We start from the raw sequence: 18,315 nt of genomic DNA on the forward strand, positions 1-18,315 counted from the left end.
TAATTCACATATAAAACAGTGTGAGATTTCTGAAGGCTCAAGGTTTCTCCAGCAATAACACCCTGTGAAGACCCAATTTTGACTGTAAAAATACTTCTTCCCAAAATAAACTAACTGAATTGTAACTTTATATTGTACACAACATCCTAGATATAAATAACTTAATATGCTAATGTTAGTGCAAATATACACAAATTCTTAGGACCGGTATAAAGAGAAGGACTTCTGACTTAAGAGGAGGAACAGGCCTGGAAAACAGAACTTGATTAAAAGGGTTGAGAAAGCTGCAAAGGGCTAATTTAGGTGGCTTATTTTCCCAGTGTTCAGAGGGACAAAAGCAAACACTTCTATTTCCAATGTAAAGCCAAATTTAGACGGAGAAATAGTAAGGAAGGATAAAGCCATTCACAGAGAAGCTGCTTGATCAAGCTGAAACACTGCAAGTGAAGGACAGCTACTAACTTTGGGTATAAAGTCTGAAGCTTCAGATTCCTATTCTATATAGCAAAGTTCTACACTGTGTGTAAAACCTGCTCCACAAGAGGTCATTAGAGTTATTACAGAGGTGGTGAAATAAAAAGGCCAAAGTCAAAAGCACCATCTTAAAGGAGCTGTGAGGCAGTAGGCAGGGAAATTTATCTGTCATAGCAAAACATCAAAGAGTTTTTTTTTTAGTTTGCATTAATATTCTGCTGAAGATTACATATGCTGTATGTACATATGTCCTCACCATTTAATGGTGGCCCAAACATCAAAGAATAATGAGAATAACCAAAGTCAGATATATGTTGTTAACTGCTTTCAAATTAATCGTAGATGTCTGAAACTTGTTTTCTTTGTGAAAATTGATGTCTTCTGAATAATAACACTTCCTAAAAAACAATAACAAAACCAACACCAAGAACAATGCACAGAAACTGTTTTGAGCCCTTTCTGTATATTAATTCATTTTACTTTAAAAATTAAGTATCTTTTAAAAAAAAGAAAAATAAGAAAATAAGCTTAAAGACAGGAAAAAAAAAAAAAACTGAAGTCTCCTTAATTAAGACTCTTTTTTAAGCCAAAAAGATAACTCACTTATCTTTTGAAATCTGTCCTATTAAAATAATGGCTCCTTTTCATAAAGGAAGTTTACTCCTCCTGTCCCCAGAAGTTATTTTGAGACACAATGACAAATCTGATTGGCAAGTCCTCAATAATCTTGAATGTAAGGGAAAATGTTCACTATAAAAAAAAAAATTTACTTGTGTCTCATAAATTTATATTCCAGATTGTTAAATACTTAATTTATAAAACTCCTGAGGAATTCAATGAAATTGAGACATTTTAAGGCACAACACTAATTCTGTTTCTTTAATGTATCCTAATTTATTAGTTCTTTCCTTGCTTATATGGAAGCATTTAAGCTTAAATCTTTGTGAAAAGGAGCTTAAAAAAAAATTTACTTCTATCTCCACAATGTTATAAGTAAAAAAAAAAAAAAAAAAAAAGTAACTCAATCCCTGTGCCTACCCTCTGGTCTCTATTTTCTTCTCCCTCACCTCTGAGTTTTCAAACTATCACTGTATCCCAACCACTATTAGTGTATCAACATCTTCTTATGAAATTTAACAGTCACATCTCAATCCTTATCTTCTTTCTATGTGTTTAGTAATGTTTAGTAATGTTAACCAGTTTCTCCTGCAAATGCTGCCCTTCTGGGCTTCTATAATGGCATACTTTCCAGGTATTCCACTAATTAGCAGGCCACTCCTTACATGTCCCTTTTGAGGGCTTCTCCTTCTCTGCCCATCCTTGCCCTCCACCCATAAATGCGGTTCTTCAGCATTCCTTCCTCAATTCTCCTCTCTACAAAATTTCCCTGAGTGATTTCATCTACTTTCAGCTTTTGACTACCAACTGGATGCTTATGACTTCCAAAATTTAAAGCCACTCTTCTGAGTGCCAGCATCATATAACCAGTTGACTACTAGTCATTCATGTCCAACTGGGGTCTCAAACTATCTCAACCATACCAAACCTTTTGTTCCCTATGTTAATGATGAAGTGACTTACCTATTGAGAGAAGCATGAGAAATCATCCTTCACTATTCAGTTTTCCTCAAACCTGCTCTCCCCTCAACTAACAATCATTATGTCCCATTCATTTTATTTCCTCAGTATTTTTTGAAACCTTTCCATCCATTCTTAAATCCTTACTTTAGCCTGCCAACATCTCTAACCTGGATTGCTGTGACAATTTCTTAAGTCCATGTTAAAAGTATCCTCAACAGAGCAGGTTCTTTAAAATCAGAGAATGTCTTGGGATTCCCCCCGTCCCCTTTCTTGATATCTTCCCTATGGTTTTAATATAGAAGAAGCCAGCTAATATACAATAGCAAACATATCAAGCTGGAATATTTATGCTTTCACCAAAGAAAGTCAACTGAATTAATAGAAAGCTGCAAGTACCGATAAACAAGGATAGAGAAGACTTGAATAACACTATAAATCAACTAGACTTAAGACATCCATAGAATGTTCAACATAACAGAATTCTTTAAGTGCTTATGCTTATGAAACATTCTCCAAGATAGACCATATGCTAGATGATAAGACAAGTCTGAGTAAGCTTAAAAGGATTGAAATCATAAACACTGTAATCTCTGCATACAATGGAATGAAATTACCAACAAAAAAAAACCTTAAACTCACAAATATAGGGAAATTAAACAACATATTGTTGCTATTTCCTTCTCCAATGCATGAAAGTAAAAAGTGAAAGTGAAGTTGCTCAGTCGTGTCCGATTCTTAGCAACCCCATGGACTGCAGCCTACCAGGCTCCTCTGTCCATGGATTTTCCAGGCAAGAGTACTGGAGTGGGGTGCCACTGCCTTCTCCAGTACTGCTAAATAACCTAAGTCAAAGAAGAAATCAAAAGGGAAATTAGAAAATATTTTGAAATGAATGAAAATGAAGATACACCATACCAAAATTCATGGGATGCATTTAAAGTAAGGCTTAGATGGATATTAATAGCTTTAAGTGTCCATATTAAAAAGAAGAAAGTCTCAAACCAATAATCTTACTTTCCCACCTTAAGACATTGGGGAAAAAAGATATCTAACACCAGCAACATGATGACAAATTCTCTGTGGCCAAAATATAAGTTCTGAATTTAATATTGCTAAGTAATGCCAATTTTAGATGATTTCTTCCCTAAATACTACAAAAGAGAAACTTATAAACAAAAGACATTAAAAACTTAAAAACCCAAGTATTCTAATATCCCAAACAGTTTAATATTAGTTAATGAGGTGTAAATGCAATTAAAAAAAAATCTTGACAGTTCCTTTTTACAATGAATATACATATTTCAACTTGGAAGAGGGAGGTAGAGAGATACTTCAAGGCTGATGTACCCAAATATAAAATCTAGGGTTTTGTTTGATTATTTTAAGCAGACAACTTTTAAGCAATCAAGTCTTAACATCAAAGCTAGCAAATAATAGAGGAAAAAATTCTCAACTGTATCTTTCAGAGGGCCTCTGGGACACCACTTATTAGTAGCAAATTATGCTGGTATTCCTATCTTTGAAGGAGATTATCACAGGTTCAAGTAATAAGTGAGCAATATGACAACCCAGATAGCACACTAAAAAGAAAAGACATCTCTTTGCTGACAAGATCTATAAAGTCAAAGCTACAGCTTTTCCAGTAGTCATGTACAGATGTGAGAGTTGGACCCTAAAGAAGACTGACAGCCGAAGAAGTGATGCTTTTGAACTATGGTGCTGGACTCTTAAGAGTCCCATAGACTGGAGATCAAACCAGTCAATCCTAAAGGAAATCAACCTTGAATATTCATTGGAAGGACTGATGCTGAAGCTGATGCTCCAATACTTTGGCCATGTGAGCCTATTCACTGGTAAAGACCCTGATGCTTGGAAAGACTGGAGGCAAAAGAAGAGGGCGGCAGATAAGATAGCATCACTGACTCAATGGACATGAATTAGAGCAAACTCCAGGATATAGTGAAGGATGGGGAAATCTGGCATGCTGCAGGCCATGGGGCTGCAAAGAGTTGGACATGATTTAGCAACTGAACAACAACAACATAAGCAAATGGAAATTTAAAGGAATGACAAGTTCTAAAATAATAATAGAATGTATGGATGGGTCAAAATATTCTAAAAACTTAGAGTGCTTTATTTTTTAATCCTCATAATAACCTTGCAAAATATTATTACAACTTTGAGAAAATCAGGGCTCAGAAAAGTTAAGCAATGTTCTTAAGATCTCACAGCCACCAAGGGTTGAGATTCCAACCTGGTTTATCTAACTTTACTCTTAAAAAAGTTTTCTCTTAGGTTTTTGAATCATTTCCTGTGACAGTCTGCAAAGATGGCCACAGTTCCTCCCATCCCTGTAGCTATACCCCTTTGTAATTTGACTTTGCTATTCTTTCTATCAAGAAAGAGAATCTTTTCCTCCACTTTGAATCTGGGTGACCTTGGCTTACTTTGAAAACTGTAGTTGAATATAGCATTAGTGATGTTTGTAGAGCTCCAGACAGGACATAAAAGCCTCAAGTAACCTTGCAACTTTCCACTCTTACTCTCTTGGAACATGGTGCCACTATGTGAGGGGCACCTGTGCTAGACCTGAGATGAGACCAACAGAACAGAGAAAAATTGTCCCAGCTCAGACCCCTAGAACAATCAGCCCCAGTTTTAGCTGCCAGATGACTAACCTCTGAGACCAGCAGCAGAACCACCTGCAGCTAACCTAGTTCCATTTCACTAAAGCCATTTGAGAAAAGAATAATACTGAATATTCATACTAGAATCTAAAAGGTTCCCTCAACTGAATTACAAACTTTTAGTAAAGTGAATCTCTTCTTTTTATAAGGCCTAAAAATTACCAATATATTTAAGTACCTTCACAAACACCACATGCCTAAATTTAGCTTTTTATTCTCGCAGCATAAATTATCAGTAACTGAGGAGAAGAGCACTCAAGTGTACCAAAATGGTGATATTTTCAAAGCACAGCATGAACAACAAATCCTTAGACTTAACAACATGTACTACTTAGGCTTAATTTGGAGAAGGCAATGGCAACCCACTCCAGTACTCTTGCCTGGAAAATCCCATAGACAGAGGAGCCTGGTAGGCTGCGGTCCATGGGGTCGCTAAGAGTCGGATACAACTGAGCGTCTTCACTTTCACTTTTCACTTTCATGCATTGGAGAAAGAAATGCCAACCCACTCCAGTGTTCTTGCCTGGAGAATCCCAGGGATGGGGGAGCCTCGTGGGCTGCTGTCTGTGTGGTCGCACATAGTCCGACACGACTGAAGCAACTTAGCAGCAGCAGCAGGCTTAAATCTATCTGAATCTTTGTGTTCTATTCCAACCTCATACACTGAAACTGTCATCTATGTAACAGTCCTCCATGTTAATGTGCCAGAGCAGCATTATTAACTCTTATTGAAAGTGATTCAAATACTCCCAAGTTAGCTGTTATTAGTCTTCACTGGTACAATCTAAAGGCCTAAACTTCCTTATCAGCATCACCTTAGTCATCTTCAACAGGCTATACTTGCTTTCACCCACCTCTAACTTACCTTTACGTACTCCCTGAATCTTTTCCCCCTCTATCCCATATCCCAAAACTGTGTGTGGCGGGGGTGGGATCTGGGTGCTAAGCACTTACAAACCATCTCATTTAATCCTCCAACAACCTTCTAATCAGGTTACAGCAACTTCTATTATTTCTTTGGAAGAGAACCACAAAGCATATTTTATTAGAATATTTCACTGAAAAATAATCAGGGGACTAAAACACAAAGTGAATTTTAATTTTATAAATATTTTAAGATACTTAATATATTGAAATATAACATATACATAAAAGGTATACAGAGTGTTCAGCTCAATGAATTATCAAAGTAAGCATACCTGTATACCCCGTCCTTCCCAGAAAGCCCCTCACTATCCTTCTCAATCATTATCTCTTTATTCTTGTCAGAGCCCACTGCTATCCTAACTTCTAATATTGTAGATTAATTTTAACTATTTTAAAATTCTATGTAATGAAGTCATCAGCATGTGTTTTCTATTTTGGCTTCTTTCATTCAACATATTTGTTAAGGTTGTTTTTCCTACACTTACATTACTAAACTGTTACAAAACATTCCAGTTAAACTACAATTAGAAAGCAAACCTTCATGAACTCATTTTTGGAGTACTGATGATATCTGATTTTGAATGAAGCAAATTTCTAGTGCTGAACTAGAAGGAAAACACCAGGTATCAAACAACAAAACCGGAGAACAAAGAATTCCCTCTTTACTCAAGAAAACAAAGCAGCACATGTGTCACACTAATAGCCCTCAGTTCAGTTCAGTCGCTCAGTCGTGTCCGACTCTTTGCGACCCCATGAATCGCAGCCCTAGGCCTTTACTTTTACTTGTTCTACCTTTTTTTTCCTGAGGAAGCTTGTATCCTAGACTTCCTTGTGGAACTTCATAGCTACCATAAGGCTCTGACTGAGTCTAGAAGTGGGCAGCAAAGAAAAAACAGGCAGATGTATTCAGAATAGGTACACTTCAAAGGCAATGTGCTTCTTTTGCAATGGGTGGGTGATACTTAGAGCACACTCTGACCTAGGGAATCTTTGTGTTAAAGATATAACCTATTTAATAATAGCAAAATAACAATAACATTAGTACTATTAAAATGTCCCCATAATCTACTGGCCAAGGCCTAAGGACATTTTTATCACTGTTTATTTTAGTGAAATATGCCTAAAAGAATTCAAACTATTTCCAGAACACAAAGTTGCAAGGATATTCAACTGCACATACTTGAAAAAGAATGCTTAAAAAAAAAAAGTATAGATTCATTTTCCACTTTTAGAACTATTTCTAGACTGTTAATCTCAGGCAAACTTCTATTCTGAAGCGTTTAAAAGAATGAACCAATTGCTACATGGAGTCCAAACCCAGAAGCCCACAGCTACAATGTATCTTATTTACATATATCAAGTGGTTTGAAAAAGCCATATAAATTGTAAAAAAGGTATTTTGCTGTTCCCAAGTAGTAGCTCAGAGAAGGCAATGGCACCCCACTCCAGTACTCTTGCCTGGAAAATCCCATGGACGGAGAAGCCTGGTGGGCTGCAGTCCATTGGGTCGCTAAGAGTCAGACACGACTGAGGGACGTCACTTTCACTTTTCACTTTCATGCATTGGAGAAGGAAATGGCAACCCACTCCAGTGTTCTCGCCTGGAGAATCCCAGGGACTGGGGAGCCTGGTGGGCTGCCGTCTATGGAGTCGCACAGAATCGGACACGACTGAAGCAACTTAGCAGCAGCAGCAGCAGCTACTGTTAGAGAACCTACTGATTTGTTACTACTGTACCAGAATTAAACACAAAACATTTCCTCCAAAATAGGTAACAATGATCTCTGAGGGAATAAATACGTGCTTAGGTCTGTGTAGTGTGTGCAACAGGCAACAGAGGATAAAAGGATGGGATACACCAAACCGCTGTGGGTTATACAACAAACAAATCTAATTTTACATGCTATTCTTTCATAAAATAGGGGGCCTCCTTTCTTATCTTGGAGAAGGCAATGGCAACCCACTCCAGTACTCTTGCCTGGAAAATCCCATGGATGGAGGAGCCTGGTAGGCTGCAGTGCATGGGGTTGGTAAGAGTCGGGCACGACTGAGCGACTTCACTTTCACTTTTCTTATCTTAAATTACGAACAATTTGTCCCTCTCCCAATCCTGAACTTTCTCCCTATTTCCCTACACATATCACTATGTGAATTCCCTTAGGGAGGGCCTTAGTTGATTACCTTACTTAAAATGGACCCCTCAACCCTAATCATACTACCACCACAATCTGTGCTTCCCATCTCATTCCTGATTAATTTTTCTCCAAAATACTTCTCACCATTCAATATGCTGTTTCTCTTATTTTGCTACAGTGTGGAACTGCCACTAGTAAAATTTAAGTTCCATGAAGACAGGGATTTTTGTTTGTTTCTATCTCTCATCGTTTTTGAGTATATTTTATGTGCCAGGCACTATTCTAAATTTTACATGCATTATCTCACCTAGTCCTCACAATGATCCTATTAGATATCAGATATCATTATATCTTAATATTACAGTTGAAGAAACTCAGCACAAATGTTAGGTAATATGCACAAGGTCACATGGTAATTAACTTGTCTCTATTTTTTTAAACTGGTAATGCCTTCTGTAGCCTTTGTTTCTTTAGTTACCTCACTACACAACTTGACACTCAATGTACACAACCTAGTAATCTGGTAAGCATCCTAGATTCCACCCTCTTCTACCTTCATTAAAAATTTTATCATTTCTTACATCTGTATCTTCCTTTCTCTCTCTCCTTCCATGATTGAAGGCTGTATTCATTCATTCATTCAAAAATTACTTATTGAGCACTGACCATGTGCCACACACTGTCTTAGGATCTGAAGATGTAGTTCCTAGTGAAACAAAGTCCCTGCTCTCATATAGGATATATATAGTCTCTCTCACCTGGATCACACAGTGACCTTCTAAGTGATCTGTCTCCAGCTTTGTTTTCCTTCACCCTCCTCACAGCAGCTGGTCATTCACTTATGGTTTTCTTCTATGACCAAAAAAAAAGCAATAAAAAAGGACAATAACTTGAAAGATCCTCTTTCACAAGAGGATATCAAAATGGCCAATAAGTGTATCAGATACTTCTAAGAATCATCACAAGGGGAGTTTAAAGTAAAATGGCAATGAGAAACTATACCTAGCAGAATGGCTAAAAAAAAAAAATTAACTGACAATACCACATATTAAAGGCTATATGAGCATGCAAAATTCTCATACAATGCTGCTAGCAGTGTGAACTGGTACATTTAGGAGCAGTATCCTCTTAGATTAAACAAAAGTCGACTAATGACTCCCAAATTTCACTGCCAGAGGAATGACTACATATGGTTACCAAAAAACATATGCAATAATGTTCATAACAGCTTTACTCATAAAATGCCAAAAACAGACTGTAAACAATCCAAATGTTCATAAACAGTAGAGTGGATAAACTGTGACAATTTCATACAATGGAATACTATACAGCAAAAATAAAAATAGAACAACTGATCTATTGTTAAATATAACATGGCCAAATTTCAGAATACTACAATCAACAAAGCCAGATACAAAATAGCACCTTCTGCAGGATTCAGTTTATAGAAGGATCGAAAAGAATACATGATGTACGATTTTGAAGAAAAACCGACTATGGTGCTAGAAGTGAGAATTTACTCTTGGGAAAGTTGGGAAACACTGGGGAGGGGAAAGAGTAGAAAGAATTCTTAGGTGCCAGAAACACTGAGTATCTTGATCTGGATGGTGGTTACACAAGTGTACATACATAAAAAGTCATCAAGATGTATACCTATGATTTTTGCCCTTTAGTGGGTGTGTTTTGTACCTCAAACATAAAACAAAAACAAAAAAACCCACAACTCTTTGATGGTGCCTTAGCAGAATTGATCCCAACTGCTTGAACACGTCATACAAGATCCCTGGGCTGTGGCCCCTACCTACCTCTCTAGCTTTATTTTTCATCACCATCTGCCTCAGGTTTTATATTTTAGCAACGAAAGTATGAAGATTTCCCCACACAAAACATATGCTTTTTCACTCTAGGTCTTGTCTGGCTCAAATAAGTTAGGGATGTTAAACCCCTATTCACCCTTTAAGTCTCATTCAATTCAGGAAACTCCAGAAATCTCTTTAAAGCCCAGTGTATATTAGGTTGCCCCTCTGATGGCTCCAATACATTCTAAACTTTATCTATAAGAGAAAATCCATACTGTTGTATACTGCAGTATGCCATTTCATTGTTGTTTAGTTGTTCAGCTGTGTCTCTTTGTGACCCCATGAACTGTAGGCCACCAGACTTCTCTGTCCATGGAATTTTCCAAGCAAGAATACTGGAATGGGTTGCCATTTCCTCCACCAGGGGATCTTCCCAACCCAGGGATTAAACCCACATCTCCCTGTCTTCTGAATGACAGGCAGATTCTTTACCACTGAGCCACTGGAGAAGCTGCTGTATGGCACATATCTGCTCAATCATTTTTAAATGATTGAAAAATATCACTACCTGATTGTGGCATGTTTCATATTTCTAAAGATAGTGCTGGACAAGTCACATGAAAGGTAAGAGTGCAGAATATATCACATTGGTTCTATTTTTATAATGCTGGTACTTAATATTTAGAAGAAAGTATACCTCCAAAATTAACCACATTCTTAAAAATATCTATAAATGAGGCAAAGCTAAAACTGAAGTAACAGATTAAAAAGTTAAGGATAAAGAAGCTAATCTGAAAAGACTATATATTGTGTGACTCCAGCTACACAATATTAGATTCCACAGAAACATATGAAGATACTTCACATCATATGTTATCAGGGAATGCAAATTAAAACAATAAAACACCACTGCACACTATTAGAATGGCCAAAATCTGGAACACAGACAACATCAAATGTTGACAAAGATGTGGGGCCAACAGGAACTCTAATTCATTGTGGATAGGAAGGCAAAATAGGCCAGTTAACTTGGAAGACAATTTGCCAGTTTCTTACAAAACTAAACATATTCTTACCATACAATCCAGCAGTGACTCTCCTTGATATTTACCCAAAGGAGCTGAAAATTTGTATCCACACTAAAACCTGCATGTGGATATTTACAGCAGCTTTATTCATAATAGCAAAACTTGGAAGCAACCAACCAAGACGTCCACCAGTGCATGGATAAATAACTGTGGTACAATCAGACAATGGAATATTATTCAATTCTAAAAATAAAAAATAAATGAACTACCAAGCCATGAAGAGACATGGAAGAAACTTAAATGCATATTACTAAATGAAAGAAGAACGCATATTGTACAAATCCATAGAATGTACAACACCAAGAGTGAACCCTAACCCTAATATAAACTATAGATTTAAACATCAATTTTAAGTTCATCAATTATAATCAATGTACCACTCTGGTGGTGAATGTTGATAATAAGGGTGGCTATGCATGTGTTGGGGAAAACTTGGTACCTTCTCAATTTTACTGTGAACCTAAAACTGCTCTAAAAACAAACAAAAACAAAGTCTTTTTAAAGCTAAAAAGAATATTTTAAAAAGTTAATAACTGAATTTGAAATCTCTCAAAAATGGAGATTCAATCGATAGAACTTTGCCCCCCACCCCTTCCTTCTCCTTTGCCACTTATCATTTTGTCATTATACAGCTGTAAAGATGCGTAAAGTTTTATTTTAATACTCTGAATACGGTGAGTTAACTAATAATGCATGTCAATCACTAGGGGAATAAGTGCTACAGCTTCAATATTTAAAGGTGTTTTCAAGAGATTATCTGTTCTAAGCTACTCTTAAATGCTTTTAAAGAGATTTAAATATTACATTTTCTATCCTAAGGATTTTCTTATTCTAAAAACCCTCTCTCCCTCCTCCTCTCCTTTTCTAAAGCAGGAGAAAGAGAATAAATTGAAAGGAACTTTTGTGCCCTTATGAGTAGATTTTATCAACTGCAGACTAACATAATAAAATGACATTTCCAAAAAACTTGACTCAGGTAACTCGTAACTCAACTTTTCTAAATGAATGAAGAGCCTTACATTTTTTTAAAGTTTTTAATAAATTTAAAGAGAGGCTAAATTCAAGCAAAGAGTGACAGTTTTAATCAAAACAGTAATTAATGTAAAAACTGACATATAAAACATGGGTTTTAAGAGCAGTAATTAGAGGGAAAGCATTTCAAAATGAAGGTTAAAATTCAGTCTTTTTTTTAATACAGTACTTAAACATGCAAGACTACTACTCTTTTAACAGAATGTCTCCACAAAAATGAACTTTTGAGCAAGCATAACTATCAATAACCTCAGATATGCAGATGACACCACCCTATGGCAGAAAGTGAAGAACTAAAAAGCCTCTTGATGAAAGTGAAAGAGGAGAGTGAAAAAGTTGGCTTAAAGTTCAACATTCAGAAAACTAAGATCATGGCATCCGGTCCCATCACTTCATGGCAAACAGATGGGGAAACAGTGGAAACAGTGTCAGATTTTATTTTTTTGGACTCCAAAATCACTGCAGATCGTAATTGCAGCCATGAAATTAAAAGACGCTTACTCCTTGGAAGGAAAGTTATGACCAACCTAGATAGCATATTCAAAAGCAGAGACATTACTTTGCCAACAAAGGTCTGTCTAGTCAAGGCTATGGTTCTTCCAGTGGTCATGTATGGATGTGAGAGTTGGACTGTGAAGAAAGCTGAGTGCTGAAGAATTGATGCTTTTGAACTGTGGTGTTGGAGAAGACTCTTGAGAGTCCCTTGGACTGCAAGGAGATCCAACCAGTCCATTCTAAAGGAGATCAGTCCTGGGTATTCTTTGGAAGGACTGATGCTAAAGCTGAAACTCTAATCCTTTGGCCACCTCATGCGAAGAGTTGACTCACTGGAAAAGACCCTGATGCTGGAAGGGATTGGGGACAGGAGGAGAAGGGGACAACAGAGGATGAGATGGCTGGATGGCATCACTGACTCGACGGACGTGAGTTTGAGTGAACTCTGGTAGTTGGTGATGGACAGGGAGGCCTGGCGTGCTGCGATTCAAGGGGTCGCAAAGAGTCGGACACGACTGAGCGACTGAACTGAACTGAACTGAACCAGTGTACAGTGAAGGTCAAATCAAGACCATACACAGTATGGCTATTTTCAGCAAAAGCAGAGGTACAGCTTACCCCAAAAGAAAAGCAAAAGAGACTGACACAATGCTCTCCATTTTTCAAGCTCTGGAAACTTGAACATGATAATCTGAAGAATGTTTAAGAAGATACAGGTTCATGTGGTAACCAAATTGGATGTTACCAAGTATTTGAATAGAATATAAACTACACCAGGGCACCAACAGAGAATTTTGGATGGCAACAATGTTCAGTTAAAATTCTATTCACTCTTACCAGCTAATTCATATTAGTACAGGAAATTAATTTTTATTAGGCAAAGTGGGTCACATACAGAGCAAAAAAGTTTTTCCATCATAACTGAATTACAGAGAAGAATCAGCGAAATAAATTTCAAGTTCTCATTTTTAAAAGAATTAGTACATCATTATTTATTAAATCTATAGCTATAACCTCTACAGTTTTGATATAAATCACAGTCCCCAATAAATTCTTCAAACATGACTGCAACTTTAAAATTATTGTAAAAGCAACCCCAACTAGTGGAAATCCCCAGAGAGAAGTAGAAAAAGGAGTTCTAGATTCTGATCTAATTTCTGCCAGTTATTAGCTCTGAGACATGTTTACCTTTGATAAGTATTCAAAAGGTGTAGAGAAAAAACGAAGAAAAAGGTGACTCTAGATTTTAGGGACAACAAGAGTGGAGTAAAAGATGATGCCCTGATAGGAAACCACATTATACTGGACAGCATCTGGAAAGGCTGATTCTTTGGGGGAGTAAAGAATTTTAAATTATGTGAAGTTTAGGACTGCTGCCAGCATAAGCCAAAGTACTGAAAATGTAGGCTTAATGACAAATTGAGGCTGTGCCAATAGGTAAATTCTCTGTGAGAGTGAATGTAAATGGAGAATCAGATTTTGATTGGTATCAGCATTCTTCAATAGAACTTCTTGAGATGATGGAAATGTGCTATATCTGCATTTTCCAATATAGTAGCCACTAGCCACATGTAGCTACATGTAGTGATGGACAAGGAAGCCTGGCATACTGCAGTCCATGGGGTCTCAAAGAGTCAGACACGACTGAGCAACTGAACTGAACTGAGCCACATGTGGCTACTGAACCCTTGAAATGTGGCTGGTGCAACTGAGGAACTAAATTTTAAATTCTGATTTTAATTAATTAAGATTTAAATTTATCCATACAACAGAGCATTATTTAGCAATAAAAAGAAATGAGCTATCAAGTCATGGAGAGACAGGGAAGAATCTTAAACGTACGTTGCTAAGTGAAAAGACAATCTCACCCATAGAACCATACAATACAAATCGTGAACTGTAAAGTAAACTATGGACTTTAGTTAATAATTGGTCAATACTGGTTTATCAATTGTAACAAATGAACCAAACTAATGTAAGATGTTAACAGAAGTAACTGTGGGGAAAGGCATACATGGAAACATTACTTACAGTGCAGTTTTTCTATAAACCTAAAACTGCTCTATAAGAAACTCTAAATAATCACATGTAGCTAGTGGCTGGTAATAGCACAGGTTCATATTAATGAAAGACTGATGTGGGAAGAGAATGAGAATGGTATTTCATTCTTTGCCACCAACTCCACCAGTACACAAGGTTTATTTTTATGATGAATATTAACATTTGACAGCAGAAAATGTTCAAATATTCTAGATGAATATCTTTATAAAGTGATTTTTATTAAACAAAATTTAAGAAAGTAACATTTATTGAATGCATACTATACTAAAGATATGTTAACTCACTTAAATTTCGAAACAATCCTTTAATATATTACCATTTGTTTTTAGAGACAAAAAATTATACAGTTATATGATAAAAGATGGGAACTAAAATACAACGGACTTCAAAGTCTATGTTTTAATATACTCTGTATATAGTTTTATGATTCCCAAATCACACACATAAGTGAATTTTCCCAAAATGAATCTATCATGAAGAACAACAGGTCATACTACAAAATACAATAATTAATTAATTAATGATATACTCAGAAGTCTAAAGTGTCTTTGTATTTCATTGTCCCAAGCTAATGTGATAATGCAGGACTGGATGAATACAAACTGGAATCAATACTGCTGGGAGAAATATCAACAAATATGCAGATGATACCAGTCTAACAGCAAAGTGAAGAGGAACTAAAGAGCCTCTTGATGAGGGTGAAAAAGGAGAGTGAAAAAGCTGGCTTAAAACTCAACATTAAAAAAACAAAGATCATGGCACAAAGTCCCATCACTTCATGTCAAATAGAAGGCGGAAAAGTGGAAACAGTGGGCTCCAAAATTACTGCAGATGGTGACTGCAGCCATGAAATTAAGAAACGTTTGCTCCTTAGAAGGAAAGTTATGACCAACCTAGACAGCATACTATAAAGCAGAGACATCACTTTGCTGATAAAGGTCCGTACAGTCAAAGCTATGGTTCTTCCAGTAGCCATGTATGGATGTGAGAGTTGGATCATCAAGAAGCTTGAGCGCTGAAGAACTGATGCCTTCAAATCATGGTGCTGGAGAAGATTCTTGAGTGTCTTTTGGACTGCAGGAGACCAAACCAGACAATCCTAAAGGAAATCAACCCTGAATATTCATTGGAAGGACTGATGCTGAAGCTCCAATAGGAACAGCTGACTCATTGGAAAAGACCTTGATGCTGGGAAAGACTGATGGCAAAAGAAGAAGAGGGTGGCAGAGGATGAGATGGTTAGATAGCATCACTGATGCAATGGACATGAGTTTGAGCAAACTCTGGGAGACAGTGAAGTACAGGGAAGCCTGGCATGCTGTAGTCCATGGGATTGCAAACAGTCGGACACAACTTAGAGACTGAACAACAACAAAGGTGATTTTTTATCTTACTACTCTTCCTGCTGTCCATCTTACCTAGAGTGCCTCTACTCCCACATCTAATTTGCATTTTTAATCTGCTGTGAAATTATATCAAACTTCTTAGAATTATACACAGTGCAAGAGAGGTTCTAAGCCAGTTGCCTTCATATACATGATTTAGTTCATTAATATTTAATGAAGGCTTTTTGGCTATATCTTATTCTAAATTGGGATCTGGCCAGATGATATACACTGTTTTATAATAAAGCTAAGAATATAATGATCCTGTTTCATTCACAAATCTTACACTAAACCATATTTTCAAGCATAATCTCTAAACATAACCTCATTTAAAGATGTTCTTTTATGATTAAATGTATTAATTTAGCACACTAGCTTTCTAATAAATGTTACTAATAATTCTAATAATTAAATGTTCTAATAATTATGTTATCAAACATAAATGAGGTATATGTAAACATAAATATTTACAAAGAGAGTTGACATTTTCCTGAAAAAAGTCACTAGTTAAAAAAAAAAGAAGGGGACTTCACTGGTGGTCCAGTGGCTAAGACTCCATGCTCCCAACGCAGGGGACCTGAGTTTGATCCCTGGTCAGGGAACCATATCCCACACCTGCAACTTAGACCAGGTGCAGCCAAATAAATAAATATTAAAAAAAAAAAAAAAGAGAGAGAAGAAGAGAAAGCAGGAATTTTACTGCATTGAATTCTAAATATATCTATATAATTATTTTTTAATCACTTTTCAAATTGCTCTTAAAACACTTAATAAATTTTCCCTAAAAGAGAGGAAATTAGCATCAAAATTTAAATTTCTCTTCCCTGCTTAGAGCTTTTGTATCTGTAAAGTATTATAAATCTTTAACAGATAATATAAAATCTGTATTTCACTTCTCACAATAAACATTAAAATTTAAATTTAATTAGGGGAAGTATCTAATTTTGAATTTTGGAAAAGAATAAAAGAGTATTTTCAAAGCCCAAAATTGAAGCTTTAAATTCAGCAGTAATTCTAAATTTACAAAAGTCCAACTTTATCATACTTTATTCCAGAAAGAAAAAAGAGTCTGTTTATTTTCTCCCTCAATCGACCAACAAACATTTACAAACCAATTGCTTCTGTTTAACAGTGTCCATGCTTTTGGAGGGAATTAGGTATAGAGTTGGGGAAGGCAATGGCACCCCACTCCAGTACTCTTGCCTGGAAAATCCCATGGGTGGAGGAGCCTGGTAGGCTGCAGTCCACGGGGTCGCTAGGAGTTGGACACGACTGAGCAACTTCACTTTGACTTTTCACTTTCATGCATTGGAGGAGGAAATGGCAACCCACTCCAGTGTTCTTGCCTGGAGAATCCCAGGGACGGGGGAGCCTGGGGGGCTGCCGTCTATGGGGTCGCACAGAGTCGGACACGACTGAAGCTATTTAGCAGCAGTAGCAGCAGGTATAGAGTTCGGAGAAGGCAATGGCACCCCACTCCAGTACTCTTGCCTGGAAAATTCCATGGGCGGAGGAGCCTGGTAGGCTGCAGTCCATGAGGTCACCAAGAGCCGGGCACAACTGAGTGACTTCACTTTCACTTTTCACTTTCATGCATTGGAGAAGGCAATGGCACCCCACTCCAGTGTTCTTGCCTGGAGAATCCCAGGGACGGGGGAGACTGGTGGGCTGCCGTCTATGGGGTCGCACAGAGTCGGACATGACTGAAGCGACTTAGCAGCAGCAGCAGCAGGTATAGAGTCAAGACCAAGGTTTTGAAGATTTAGTCAACAAGCAAATCCAAACAGCCTCAAATGTTAGCTGAATAAAAGTCATAAAGTTACACTCATAAAGATAAAAGACCTTCAATCTAACAAACATTTTCTACTGTAACTTCAAATAAGTTCTTGTTTATTAATATTCCAAGTTTATTCTATATATTAAGAAAAAACAAAAGGCAAACAAGTTGCAGACAACAGACTAAGTATTCATTGCTCACAATTGTAGAGAACATTAAAATTTAGTTCATTCTCACAACCCTAATGAATCAGAGAGTTTAAGTACAACTTCTCTGGAGTAATCAAAACAAAAACGTCAAAATACTGTGACTTCCAACTTTTCTCCCATAAAGAATCCCTGGCAGCATGCCTACTGTACTTAGAGAAGAACACAAAGAATGAGGTGGTTTTTGATTCCTAACAATCACATCACAAAGTCTTTTCTTGCAATTTCAATTATACACAGCACCCGTGCTCAATCATGGCTCAAAATGATTTTATGTTAAATTCACAGAGACAGAAAGTAGCATGGTGGGTTGCCAGGGACTGGGGGAGGGGGCATGGGGAGTAACTGCTCAATAGGTACAAAAGCTTCCTTTTGAGGTGATAAAATGTTTTGGAATTAGACAGAGGTGGTGATTGTACAACATTGTGAATGTATTGTCACTGAACTGTTAAATACAATTAATTTTATATTATGCGATTTAAACCTCCATTTAAAAAAATTTATGTTACAATATATAGACCATTTTAGAGTCCTTCAAAAACATTGTTACCATATTCAAATGCGTTTAGATCTTGGAGATATTTAGAAAAAAAGCATTACCAGCTAAATTATCACCATATATGTACAGTAATAGGTGTGTATTGATATCAGTGCTAAAATGCCTGAGA

General features: G+C 36.8%; 1 protein-coding gene across 7 annotated transcripts in view; it reads right to left on the bottom strand.

The window, feature by feature from the left end:
- RC3H1 (ring finger and CCCH-type domains 1) overlaps positions 1-18,315 on the bottom strand; it is a 75,024-nt gene that overhangs the window by 52,552 nt on the left and 4,157 nt on the right. For 2 of the 7 annotated variants that reach the window (XM_055582691.1, XM_055582694.1), the window contains exon 2: positions 8,563-8,656. The exons of the other annotated variants lie outside the window; for them this stretch is intronic. The gene's annotated coding sequence lies outside the window, so the exon portion shown is untranslated. The remainder of the gene's footprint in view (positions 1-8,562; positions 8,657-18,315) is intronic. 7 annotated transcript variants of the gene reach the window in all.

Source organism: Bubalus kerabau, chromosome 5 (genome assembly GCF_029407905.1).
Source record: "Bubalus kerabau isolate K-KA32 ecotype Philippines breed swamp buffalo chromosome 5, PCC_UOA_SB_1v2, whole genome shotgun sequence".
NCBI classification, from domain to species: Eukaryota; Metazoa; Chordata; class Mammalia; order Artiodactyla; family Bovidae; genus Bubalus; species Bubalus kerabau.